The following is a 13574-nucleotide window of genomic DNA, read 5'->3' as shown; positions in this document are numbered from 1 at the left end:
TAAATTCACATGCTTCTTAAAGTTTTAGGTTGGTTTGCTGGCTTGGTCGTATTCCTGTGAAGTTCTTTTCCCGTAACCTATAGTTACTTTGGAAGGGCTCGAAGACTAAGAACCGTGTCTCATGAAAATGGTGACTTCTGTCATCCAGTTTTAGTTTTTGGTCTTATTGTATAAAGGGGGGGGGACCATAAAAAGTGTTCTGCTCCTTCAAGTTCAGTAGTTCAGTTCTGTTTGAAAGGGGGGAAAAGGGGGAAATATTTAAAAGAAAATATGATTAGATTTGTATAAATGCTCCCAATATGGTAATTTTATGAGCAAATCATATTATGCAGAGTACATGATATGTTTCAAAACTAATAAAATGACTTGGTATTTGTGAAGAATGCTCCAAAAATTACATTACTGCTTTCTTTCCTTCCTCTCATTTAAAAATGCACAGATCTCTTTAAGGAAAAAATATTTGTTTCCACTATTTCACTGCTTCAAGTCTTTTTCTCCCTATCATTTTAAATTTGGTTTCCATTATTTATACAGGAGGATACCAAAATGATGTTTTGCTTAACCTCAAGATCCCCTGATTTTTCAAGATAAGGTTTTAAACAGACACTCTAAGTCATGGGTTATGAAACCAAAACCCTGAGAGGGCCAAGCAAGTGACAAGTGGGTGGTGTCGGGACTACAGCAAACTGAGACCTAAATGCTTCCCCTTGCCACCCCCGGAGGGGACAACGCTGGTTCTCACTCTAGTCCACACTGCTCCCATGCAAGTTAGAATATGTTGCAGGCTCGATCCTGCAACATATTCTAACTGTCAAGAGGAGTTAGAAATCAAACTATGTGAAATCTCCTGACTTGAAATTCTGGCCACTTACTTCAAAAAACTTAAAACTGGTGTTTTGTGGGCAGCTAGTTTGCAACTTGCCACAACAGACAGGCTGCCATAAACACAATTAACTCTGGGAACAAATGCAACACCTAGAAACACAAAGTTTGTTGGAAAATGAAGGCTGATCTCTATATATTTTTTGAAAAACCTGTATTCCTGGCAATTCACAGACCTGTACCCCTGGGGATAAAAATACATTATATGTTTACAAAAATAATAATAATAATAAATGTTATTCTCAACAACAACAAAAAAGGCAAAGCAAAAAAAAACAAAAAACAAAAAAACAAAAAACAAAAAACACAACAAACCTGTATTCCTCTACAATAACTTTTCTCTGGAACAGGGAGGCAGAAGGAGGGAATAAAGGAACTTGAGAAAAACATGAATTCAGTTGCCGCAAAGCGAAAAAGGTAAAGGCACCTCTTTCCTCTTTTTTAAAAAAATTAAAATAGAAGAATATTTCCAGCTTTGGAGTCCACGTTGGGACAATTCTGGCAGTTGCACATTTCACTGAGGTTAGGCTGTTGGAACAGAGCTAGCTCCCCTAATCTTTCTCCAACAGAAATGCTGTGCAGAGCAGGTAACCTGTCACTCAGAGCCATTTTTATAAGGATAGGCTAATGGCTTTTGTGACTAAGCAAGAAGGCATGACAACTGGGGGGAGGAGCGTCACCACCAAAAAATGCGAACACATTATATATGTGTACTGGGCTTGTGCATATGGACCTTAGAGGGGTTCCTGAACCCTCCCCCCAAAAATCTAAGAAATAATACCTCACTGATTATTATAGTGAAGTTCAACCGTGCAAGTTCAAGCACAAGTGGTTATTTTTTCCAGCATACCTCTGTAGGAACCATTCTTTATTTAATCACTGCCATGATCAGCAAACCAGAGAAAAATCTCGCAGAGTGAGGAAAACAGAGTGAGTCATCTCCATGTTGATAAGGAGACTGCGGGATGAAGGCACCGTGCTGGGAGGTAGGTATCAGATGGTGCCTTTTCTAAATCAGTCAGTGGAGCGATGAGAACGATTTTTTCCCATGACGTTCAGTAATCACGGGAGATAGAGGGTGATGAGCCCCCCGTTTTAGTGACGGCCACAAGTACGATCTAATGTTTACTTCCCCAAGCCAGGGAGGAAAAAGAAAAGCAAAAGGGGTTCCTCACTCTCTATTTGTGGTCACTAGATGGAAAAGGAGAAAAATATCTTGTTTTTACACGTGGCCGACAAATGTGATAAAACTTCCTGTTTGAAAAGTACAAAATCAAATGTGTAAATCTCTTGGAGAAATACCAACGCCTCAAAAATGTCGCTGCTGCCAGAGAGGAACAGCATGTCTTTGCAGGACGCGATAACTTGGGCTGGGAATTGGCCGAATGAAACGTTGGTGACACAAACCAATACAGCCAGCCAGGGAGTTACTTTTAGACAGTGACCCCTGCGCAGGTAGCCTTGCACAGCATACACCCCACAGCAGTACCAGAGCCTGCAGCCTTGGTCTGAGACCCTGACTTCCAGCCTTCGCTTACAGACAGGTGACAACTCATACAAACTGCACCTTCAGCATTTCCCTCCAGTAGCTGAGGTCCTTAAAGAAAATGAGTTTGGGCTGCTTTTAAATTAGACTGAGCTCTGGGGTTAGAAACCATCCACCATTTTGTTCCAAATTCTATCTCCTATTCCTCAATGCGACAATCCTTTGCTTCAAAGGGCGGCAGAGAGAGGTCCAGTAGAGACAGATTTGTGGTTCAACTCGTGGCAAGCCCACCACCTCACCTCAAATTCACATTTTGTCTGAAGCTGCAGAATAAAATATCAGCCAGAAACAGCCTTAAATCCTTTCTGAAAGAAGGGAAGGAAGGAGGAAAGAAAGCAATTGGACTAACTGATATATGCAAAAGATATGCAAAAATTTGAAATTCAAGTTAAAGAAGCCTAGTCCCAACCTGCTGAAGAACGTGGAGCCCCGGAACAAGTGAAGGCAATGTCTCCCATCAAAATGTACATTGAGCAGGAGCACTCCAGGAACCAAGAAATGAAGAACTTGAAGCTTTCTATTTCTAGATCATGTATTAAGAGCGAAAAGGGATACTTATGCTTTTTAAAGGTAACACATAAACGTGATACAAAAAGAAATTAGAAGTTGTTAAAAAACAAAACAACAGAGTATATTCAAAGATCTTACTGGTTTTATCCACTGAGTCACGAATTGGGTGGCCTCCCATCTAGTAGAAAGGAGCTCTGAGGAGCTATACAAAATGGAAGATATTTTTAAGGCAGAAGGAGGTGGGGCAAAGAAGTTATTCTAGCAAAAAGTGGACTATCCCAGGCAAGGTCACCTTCCTTTGGAGTAAGGAGGGAAGGGCGGTGGGGGCAGGTCCTATCAGGCAGATTCCCTCCTCACTAGTGCTGACTGGGTAACTCCAGGTTGACTGTTGAAGGTTACAGAGGTAGGCTAGGTATTAAGTCTTGGTTTGCAGACATGGGCCTTAGCACAAGTCACTCCACTTTGGACTTTTTTTTTTTTTTTTTTCCCCTAAAGTATGAAAGGGTATAGAATGGAAAGTAAGCACCCTTCCTGCACCATCGCCCTTCTCAAAGTGCTACTCCTCTCTCGCATCTTTTCCTGAGATGGTCTGCATGTGTACCAGCACTGAGGCACTGTTTCACTTTTCAACTGAAGGAGAATACCACCACTTTTTTTTAATGCCTGACTACTCAGTCTCTGGAGACATGAGAAGGTACCAGTTTTGTTTTGTTTTGTTTTTTTAATCCCTAAAAGCACTTACTAAGAAGGAATCAGAGAAGAGAAATCCTCCTTCGCTGATTATCAGTAAATTTCATTCTTTTTAAGCATATTTAAGTTCTACTCTATGATAAAAGACAAATTAAAACCCAGGTTGGTGTCAATCGTCACAAATACCATTCCATTGAAACCTCCATATTGCCATAAACCACTGGTTATGGATAGAGAATGTTATGTAATCAGTGCATAGTAGATGCCCCAGAAGTCCCACTGAGAATATTTTCAGTGAAATACAAGGGCCTGGAAATACACAAAAATGCAAGTTAGGGATGCCCATTGCCCAAGTGACTTGAAACAGCACATTCCAGAAGGCTGCATATCACACTGCCCTCAACAGCTGCACAGGTTTCCTCTTGTCATGTCCACAAAAGGAATGAAAAGACCAGGCCTAGGAAAGGGTGACAGTGTCCTCAAAGAAGGGATTCCGAAAAGATCCTGAAAAACCTCTGGGGAGGGCTCAGCTGAGAGGCTCTCGAGGGCAGTCAGAGATGAAGTCTAGGGGGACAGGGAGGTGACCAGCCGACTTTGAGGGGCGACTTCAGGAAGGTGGCAAAAATGTCTATGGAGCCTGGAGATAACGAGACTGAAGAAACTCACCAGATAGCGCAAAAATGGAAAGAGAGGAACTCAATGAGAATGTGCAGGTAGCTCAATGGGGCGATTTCTCTTAGAAAGGGACAAAACCAATACGGAATGGCTGCATTTTGTGCCTAAAGCCCACAAACAAATACAAATGTGTAGGATTCAGGACAGATTTCCTCCTGTCAGCTGAGGACAGTTGATGGATACGGGTGCTCCCTGAAATGCATCTCTCTCCAACAACCATCATGGTCTACTTTTGCTGCTTTTTATCTTACAACATTTATCCTTGATTATTTCAGAGATGTTCTAAATATTTCCTACATTGTGGCTCTACAAACCAAAAAAAGGCATTTGGCCTTTTTCATAGAACGTGATCATATCTAACTTTGATTACACAACTAATGGCTTTCATGCACTGTTTGTCGCTTTAGAGAGCCTTCATTTAATGAACTTCTGGGACACTTGGGTGGCTCAGTCAGTTAAGTGTCCGACTCTTGATGTCGGCTCAGGTCATAATCTCAGGGTTGTGAGATCAAGCCCCACACTGAACTCCAACTGTTTAAGATACTCTTTCTCTCCCCTCCTCTGCAGGCCCTCCCTCTCTAAAAAAAATAAAATAAAACAAATAATGAACTTTTGGATGGTACAATTTTAGGATGAAAAACCTGAAATGTATTAACAGTGAATTACACTTAGTCATCAAAATGGCTTGCAGAAGTTCCAATACAGATAAAGAACAGTGTAGTTTAGACTATTAATGGCAAAAGATGCTGGAACCTTCTGCTTGCCAGCCAAAGGCACAGCCATGTGCCAACTGCATAAATGCAGTTTATAATTCACTCAGCCAAACTGATTTAAAATTATGAAATTCTAAAACTAATTCTCTTAATTTGGTTATTACAAGTTTTTTTATATAAGATGAGGTTTTACTACTTTTATGTCATTTCATTTGAATAATTTATATTCTTGTGACATGAAATCATACCGTGTTCATTAGCACACTGTGTCTTCATTCATTTCATAGGGATTTTATCTAGAAAATCCACCCTTTGCCTCTTTCTCTGTCCAAGTCCGACTCAGTCCTCCTTTCTCTACCTAAGTAATCTCAGTCTCATAGCTTTTAAATACCATCTACGTGCTGGTATTGAGGTGGCTCAAAGATACCACCTCCAGGCCCAGCCAACTCCAGATCTCCAGGAAAATACCAAATGCACACCTCAAATTTAACATGTTCAAACTGAACCCTCAGGGTCCCACACCACACATCATCTCAGTAAACAGTAACATCATTCACCCAACCAAAAACACTAGACTCTTTCTGCCCACACTCAGTCCAGCAGGTACGACCTTCAAAATATATCCTAAGCTTGACCAGCTCACATCATTCTAGAAACCCCTCCCTAATCCAAGTCACGCCCGTATCTCCTGCTTGGACCCCTTCAGGTTACACTGATTCTACTCTTGCCCCCAGAATCTATTCTCTACTCAAGACCCAGAAAAATAATTGTGAAGCACAAAGATGATTGCTGTTCTGCTCCAACTCTCCAGTGGTGTCCAATCACTCTTCTTATCATGGCCTCCAAGATCTGGCTCCCACGTGCCACTGATCTCATTTCATATCACTGCCCCCATACCTACCTCCCAGCTCAAGGCCAGCCAAACTGGCTGCCCTCCTGTTCCTCCATCATGCCGAGCTCAGCTGACGTCAAAGGCTTTTCTTTCTGCTTGCTATTCCCTCTGCCTCCACACTTCCCCTAAGATTCCTTCACTCCATTCTGATCTCTGTACAGAATTTCTCCCCTTCTCTTTACCAGGCCCAGAAATCTTCTCAGGCCACTCTTTGAAAAACAGTCCCTCCAGCCCCTCATTTTGTCTCTCCCCCATGGCACTTATTACTACCGAAAATTATTATTTAGTGATTTACTTTGTTCATAAAATAATTTTAGTGCGCACCCATCATGTTTGCATGTGAGGTGCTCTTCTAAGGACTGGAGATAGCAGTGAACAAGAAAGCGAAGATCTTTGCCCTCGTGGAGCTCACATTATTTGCCACTCTACTTAACTCTAAGCTCCAGACACGTGACACAGTCTGCCTTTAAACCTCAGAATCTCCAATTTGTTGGAGACTCCAACAAATTTGCTCAGAGCAACAACGCCTTGGCACACAGTAAGCATTAACATGTATTTGAATGGGTAGTGTCCCACCCATCTGAGACCATCTGCTTCTCTGAGGACCTCCACCATGGAGCTCTTCTTGCCCACCATATGGGACTCTGGTGTGGGACCATGAATGTCCATTGTGTCTTTAGACACTGCTGTGTCTGGTCAGCCTCCCACATCTGAGTTGGGACTCTAACCCTGGGCTGGCCTGCCTGCCTGTCCAAACTGCCTGTCCTGCACCAACCTCCAGCACTCAGCCACTCCCCACATGGCCATGCCACTGGGACTTGTCTCTTTGGGTCATACGAGCACCTGGTCCTTAATGTGACAGCTGACCAGTCAGTCAGCAAACAAACAGCTTTTCTCAACAAAGAGTGGTGGGAATCCAGACACACAGGTCCTACTGCATCCTTGGCTCATGGTGGTCCTTCCCCTCAAGGAGTTCACGCGAGACCTTCAACATCACTAGACACCATGCCCCAGAGAGTCCTGGGTTCAGCACTGACACACTGCTGTAAAGGACAGATCTTTGCCCTTTCCACTGCTGCAGAAGCAAGACGCTTACCCGCTGTGATGAGCAATTAAGTTTCTTTTGGAAAAAAGAACATTTGTTCACAGAAATGATCTGATCTCAAATAAAAATGAAGGTAATTGGGAAATGTAGGTAATTCAACATTTCAAGAAAAAGGCAGCTGCAGCCGTGGTAGAAAGGGGGAGAAAAGAAAAATGCAAAGAGCTTGAAGGACCGCTCTGGAAGACTCAGAAAACGGGCATTTAAGATCCGTGTTTGCAATATATGTGTGTTCACATTTTCATCTGTGAGCTTAGAACTACCCAGCTCTACATCTGAAAGCTAAACAGGATTACTTTATAGTTGTCCAGCACTTTATTCCGTATGAAGCATTCTCAGGTATATAATCGCTTTTGGCAGGGCAGGATTCATTTCTCTGTCCGGGGCCCAGAGAGGCCAAACAATTCACCTGATCTCCTACTTGGTTACTTGGCAGAACCAAGCAAGTACCAGAACCCAGATATGCCTCGGCCCAGCCCAGTGTTCTTCCTCCCAGAACAGTATGGACAGTGTGGTTCTCTGAAAATCACATTCTGTGCTCCACCAAAAATATTTCCTTTTGTTACAGCAGAAGAAATAAAACAGAGGCACCTGGGGGGCTCAGTCAGTTAAATATCCAACTCTTGATTTCCGTTCAGGTCGTGATCTCAGGGTCGTGGGACTGACCCACACCATACGTGGAGTCTGCTTAAGATTTTTCACTTCCTCTCCTTCTGCCCCTCTCCTGCTTCTGCACATGCTTGCACTCACTCTCTCTCTCATAGAGGAAGGAAGGGAGGAAGGAAGGAAGGAAGGAAGGAAAGAAAGAAAAGAAAAGAAAAGCTAAAGAAAAAATACCAAAACACATATTTACCAGTGGTTTAAGGTGGTGGGATGCATTGGTCTTGAGCTCTGGACAGAGAGAAGGTTTCACAAACTCTTCCAACAAATGTCAGTTCCTGCAATGACAAACATACAAGACATGTGGTGTGAATCAGGCACTCTGCGGCCTCTGCCCAAGGAGGCCAGCCAAAACGCCAATCAGCAGGCAGCCTGTTTAGGCTGCAGCCCCCATCCTCCTCTTCCAGCCCCACTCCCTTCTCACCCTGACTTCCCCAACTAGAACAAGAATCTTTAGTTTACCAGTTGAAATGGTCCCCATTAGAATCAGTGGACCTTAGTCAGAAAGAAGCTTCAGAGATCATTTATAACAGGGATCACAAACTGAAAGCCCAGTGGGTTACATCTAGCCTACAGCAGTATTACAATCGATCTGCAGGATAGGTTTAGAAAATTTGAGCCAAAACTTTAAAAAACCAGAGAGGTCACATAAAAACCCAGACTTGTAAGTTCTCTTAAAACAACAACAAAATCAGTCAACATGGCCCACACATTTGTCTAAAAGTGATCAGCTATGCTAAGTAGCTGCCCCTCATAGGCAGGCTTGGCTATTCCAGAATGCCACAGTCTCCACCACTCCCTAATGTCTCACCACAGAGAGAGCTATGTTTATCATTGCCCTTGTATTGTTGGGTTTTTTGGTGGTGGTGGTGGTGGTGTGTGTGTGTGTGTGTGTGTTACAGAAATAATTCTCTCTACCTAACAAAAGTGGGAACATAAAAGAAAAAGGGGCAGAGTTCCAAAAGGAAAAAAAAATGGTACAGTACATCAGCAACTTAAGTTAGTATCCCCACTCTGGCAGGCATATGAAATCTCTGAACAAGTACAACACTTCCATGTTATAAAAGTATAAGCAGGAAACTGACTTGCCTACTCCCACAGCTAGAAGCAGAGCTAATTCTAGAACCTAGGTCTCTTGACTGCCAATCCAGGACTCTTCCTCTCTGCCCCACCACATGGTAATCTTATATTGTAAAACAAAAAAATATTTTATATACAAAAAACAAAAAATATTTTATATATATTAAAATATTAATATTAATATTAATGTATTAATATTAAAATCAAGGAAATAGTTGAAGTACCAAGCCACTCCACTGAAAGGCTTGCCATACTCTTCTATTCTTTGACAAACGAAGGTAAATTCCAACAGGTTCCCTAAGGGTTCATTTACTAATGTGACTTTCTCAAGAATGTTGATCCTTGGGTGCCTGGGTGGCTCAGTCGGCTAAGCATCTGCCCTAGACTCAGGTCATGATCCCAGGGTCCTGGGATCAAGCCCTGCATTGGGCTCCCGGCTCAATGGAGAGCCTGCTTCTCCTCTCCCTCTGCCTCCCACATGGGCTTGCTCTCTCTCTCTCTCTCACAAATAAATAAAATCTTAAAAAAAAAAAAAAAAAGTTTCTCCTTTAAGTACAAAAAAAATCTCATAAATACCATGCATCTATTCCTTCAAAAGTGCTCAGTTAATGTCCCAAAGTGTCTTAAATACATTTTATATGCTAGAAAAATGTTCTTTAATATGCATTTTGAATGCAAGGCTACAAATAAGCTTCTATGGAGGTGCTAGACTATAATAAACAATGTTCAACCACAAGGTCTAGATCTCGGTAGGAGTTATTTCTATCAGCCCCTCGAAGAATGCATGGATTCACCAACCACTCAGCAGATATTTACTGAACCCAGTTATATGCCAGACAGGGTGCAAGGTGATGGAAACACAGAAATGAACCAGATCCAGTCCTTGCCCTTAAGCTGCTCCGTCAAAATCCGACACTCAAAAAGAGTTCTGACATGATGGGTAACCCTAAAGACCTGGGAAGGCGCTGGTGTTCCAGGAGTACAGAGCAGGGGCTCCTGGTGCGGCTGAGGGGAACGCACACTTCCTGCAAGGACAGATGCTGAAGACATCCTAAAGCAGGGAGGGGAGTGGAGCAGCAGGCAGGGGGAGAACAGAGGAGAAGGTAGGAATTACAGGCCATGGGGCAACAATGGTAAAAGCAAGGAGTGAATAGTCCCTCCAATCTGGTCTCAACCACATTTCATGTCACCTTGCTGGTGGTAAAAGTCACCCTGCTGCCTGGGGGCACTGGGCTGACTCAGCCGGCTAAGTGTTCAACTCTTGGTTTCAGCTCAGTTCATGATCTCAAGATTGTGAGATCAAGCCCCACAGCAGGCTCCATGCTCCGTGAGGAGTCTGCTTGACCTTCTCTCTCTTCTCCCTCCTCCCCAGTACCCTCCACCTTGCTCACACTCTCTTTCTAAAATAAGTAAATAAATCTTAAAAAAAAAAAAAAAAAAAAACCCTGCCACCTGACCCAACATCTGCTGAGAGGTCATGTACACTCTTGGACATTTATCTTGCCAAGTGCCCATATCAAGGGTGCCACCATATCAGCACTGATTCCTGGCAATGCCCGCCCAGAACTCCCTCAGGGCCACCAATGCTATCCCAGAGTCTGCTGGGCCCAAGAAATGTGGAAGTAGAAATACTGACACTTCTCATATTTTTAGTACTTCCATCATGGTTCTAAGAAGACAGCTGATAGTTTTTTCTGTCCTGTGCCAGTCACGAGACCATCCCGATCTACCTCAGGGCCTGGATTTTCTATGGCCAGAATCTACTATGTAGTCAAGCCTCAAGCAGGAAGTTCTATGAAAAAATGTCCCCGAATATCTGCCCATCAGAATCCCGAGGTGAGGTTCTCCCGTTCTTTAGGGATGGCATAGGGGTGAACCACCAGCCCCAATGTAGGCTGAAGCAAAGCCAGGGGGCAGCACCCCGAAAGACACATTTTGGAAAGGGACATAAAGAGGAGTGAAGACCAATTATGTGGGCACAGTTAGGATTGCTCCGGGTTTGAGGCAAAGAGGAGCAAACAAGAAGGCAACATTCACCCTAAGAGTGGGAAGAAGTTCCTGGATCTCTCACTGGTGGGCAGGCTCCCAATTCTGGCTGACAGAATCACCAAGATTTAGAAAAATAATTCCCAGACCTCCAACTCATTAAATCAGAATCTCTGATTTGGAGGCCCGGGCATTGTTCAGGGTATTCTGATGCCCAAAGTCCGACCCACTTGGAAAAAAGCATCTTCAGGAGCTTTTTTAGAGGCTTCAGGAGCTCCAGAACAATCTCCTTAAGGTCAATAACTCGGCATCCTCCAGACAGGATGCAAGGTTCTGGGCTCTGGGGGCCGTTGTGCATTCTTAGTGTTTGTCACTCCCTACATCACACTAGGAGAAACATTACTTAACTTGTTTTACTCTAATCACATAAATATAGAAGGCCAACAGGGCGGTGAAAGCAGACCCTCCTGCCACAGTCCGTGTACAGCGTGACCCTGCATCACTGCCTCCAGATGAATTACTGGAGTTGCCCGGTCTCAGACTGGAGCCCTCCTACCTATGCAGCCTCACCCCGAAGGGCAAAGAGTCTGGAAACATCCAGTCACCAAGGTGGCCTTCGAGGAACACCTTGTAGGCACAAAGTACTCTGCCCCAAGTCCTTCCTGCCCACCAAAGAGCAAGACACTGAAAATCAATGCAAGGCCTAGAAATCTGCCACAGCAGCTGAGCGCGTCTCTTTCCAGATTTCCACTCTGTGGTTAACTGACGGCCTGAGCCATTTCCAGCCAAGAATGGCAAAGTAAATGCTGTGTGCCACAAAGATGACAGACAGGAGTAAACTGGTTCCATGAATGGGCCAAAAGATCTCTTTCCTGACATCATCAGATGCCACCAAGTGACTGTCAGATAGCCCTGCACCACGGAATCTCACAGCTGACCAACGTCAGCCTTCCTGAGCAGCAATCCACAGTATCCTTCACCAGATGGAGGCCACTCTTACATACCCCATCAACCTAAGGGTCCTCCACCTAAGCCATAATGCAAATTTGGAAGAGTGTAGATGGGAAAAGAAATGTAGTAAAAGTTCAAGATACTAATCTGCCCCTTTGGGTGGTCACCAATTTCTAGGCAATGCATTGTTTCCTGCTGTACCATTATGTCCTTGCCTAAAACAAGACATTTCTTTGACTCATCCCTCCAGAAGAAATCAACCACCAAACACCTGGAACCATTACCTCTCTCATTTACATCCTCCTCTCTACCCTACCCCAAAAATACAGAACAATGCAAGACGTTGTTCAAGTCACATTAGCCACCTTCAATCCTACCAATCTAGACCATCCAAATAGGTCTAGTCCGATGGGAGCCTCTAGGGTTATAGGTCCTCAGAGCACTATGTACTCCTCCTTCATAGCATGAAGCACCAACTCATATTCACCTCTTTCATTGTTTACCTTCTAAAAAGTCTTTGGTTGTGTGCCCAGCTGATCACGGTATGCCAATACAGCGCCTTCAATCCTCCAGGTTCCCTCAAGATATACCTCAAATTTCTTATCCCCCAGCTGAAGGATGATCGAACCAACTCATTCCCCAACTACTCAGGCCTGTCACTAGCCTCTGAAATCTAGGCACCCACTAACTAGCCCACCAATTTAGTGGGCTCAGAAGAACTCTGCTCAGAAAGCTAGTCTAGATGTGGAGAAAATCCCCAACTGGCCTTGAGGCTGACCAACTTGGGAAGGAATCAAATCAAAGTAATTATCTTCTTTTGTGTACTGTGTATTATTTTGTTTAAGATGATTTTCTAATATCAACTCCCTTTTTTTTTTTCCCCCAGAAAGCATTTCCCTATTTCCCAGAACAAATCCCACTGGGACCACCCCCAGGTGCCCAATGCCAAGATAGCTCAAACAGGTCTCGCCTCTGGTCCTTTTGCCCAGCTATCCTCCCTCTACACCCATTGGCAGAGGAATGTGAGTTTGGAGGAACTTTTTAGAGCCTTCCCACCTTCTTCAAATTCAGTAGGAAGCAGAATGAAGCACTGAGTTCCAAGTTCTGTCAACGACACAAAGCTCATAAAATAGAATCAAATTAGTTGAAAAATAGCAAAATAATTTTTAGCTCCCCTTTAAAAAAAAAAAAAAAAGCACGCCTACTTTAAATGAATCATTTAAGTATGAGTGACTTCATACTTTTCTTCCACTGGGATATGGTTTTCTTCCTCACAAAGATTCTTTCCAGCTCCCCCTCCACTCCTGAGATAGAATACCTCCACAAAATACCTGTTCGGATTTGGGCACACCCTCCCACCCCACCCCAAGAAAGTCTCGACAAAGCCCAGAGTACTCTCCTGCAGATGGCCAGAGGCTCTTTCTCTCCAGGGTCATTGCATTTGCAGTTCTCTCTGCCTGTGAAGCTCTTTGCCTATCTCTTGCCATGGCTGGGCTGTTCTCACCATGGGGAGCTCAGACCCAATATCACCTCTTCGGCCAGCCCTGACTGCCTAATCTTAGCCACCACCAGCAAAGGCTACTTTCTCAGTAGGACTATCACAATCTGTAATTACCTTACTTATCCATGCTTCCCTCCAGGCAGCAGGAATCTTGCCTGACTCGTTCACTGCTGCAAACCCAGCACCATAATAGTTCCCGGCACAAAGCAAGGGCTCAGTAAGTCACTGCTAAGCAGGTGATTGAGGAGGTAGAAGCAGGCCATTGGAAACAGAGCTAAGAGCCCTCCAAACTTGTCTTACAGCATGACTTCCTTATGGCACAGCTTTCTGGAACAGTCTCTTGGCTTCCATTGCCTTGATTCTTCTCAGTCTTGTTGATCCTTAGA

General features: G+C 43.9%; 1 protein-coding gene across 46 annotated transcripts in view; it reads right to left on the bottom strand.

Moving 5' to 3' along the window:
• SORBS1 (sorbin and SH3 domain containing 1) overlaps positions 1-13574 on the bottom strand; it is a 227134-nt gene that overhangs the window by 156429 nt on the left and 57131 nt on the right. For all 46 annotated transcript variants that reach the window (XM_059169350.1, XM_059169351.1, XM_059169358.1 and 43 more), the window contains exon 2: positions 7864-7948. The gene's annotated coding sequence lies outside the window, so the exon portion shown is untranslated. The remainder of the gene's footprint in view (positions 1-7863; positions 7949-13574) is intronic.

The sequence above is a fragment of the Mustela lutreola genome, chromosome 4, assembly GCF_030435805.1.
Source record: "Mustela lutreola isolate mMusLut2 chromosome 4, mMusLut2.pri, whole genome shotgun sequence".
Classification (NCBI taxonomy): Eukaryota; Metazoa; Chordata; class Mammalia; order Carnivora; family Mustelidae; genus Mustela; species Mustela lutreola.
The sequence above is the reverse complement of the archived record's forward strand: the minus strand, read 5'-3'. Positions and strand labels throughout refer to the sequence as shown.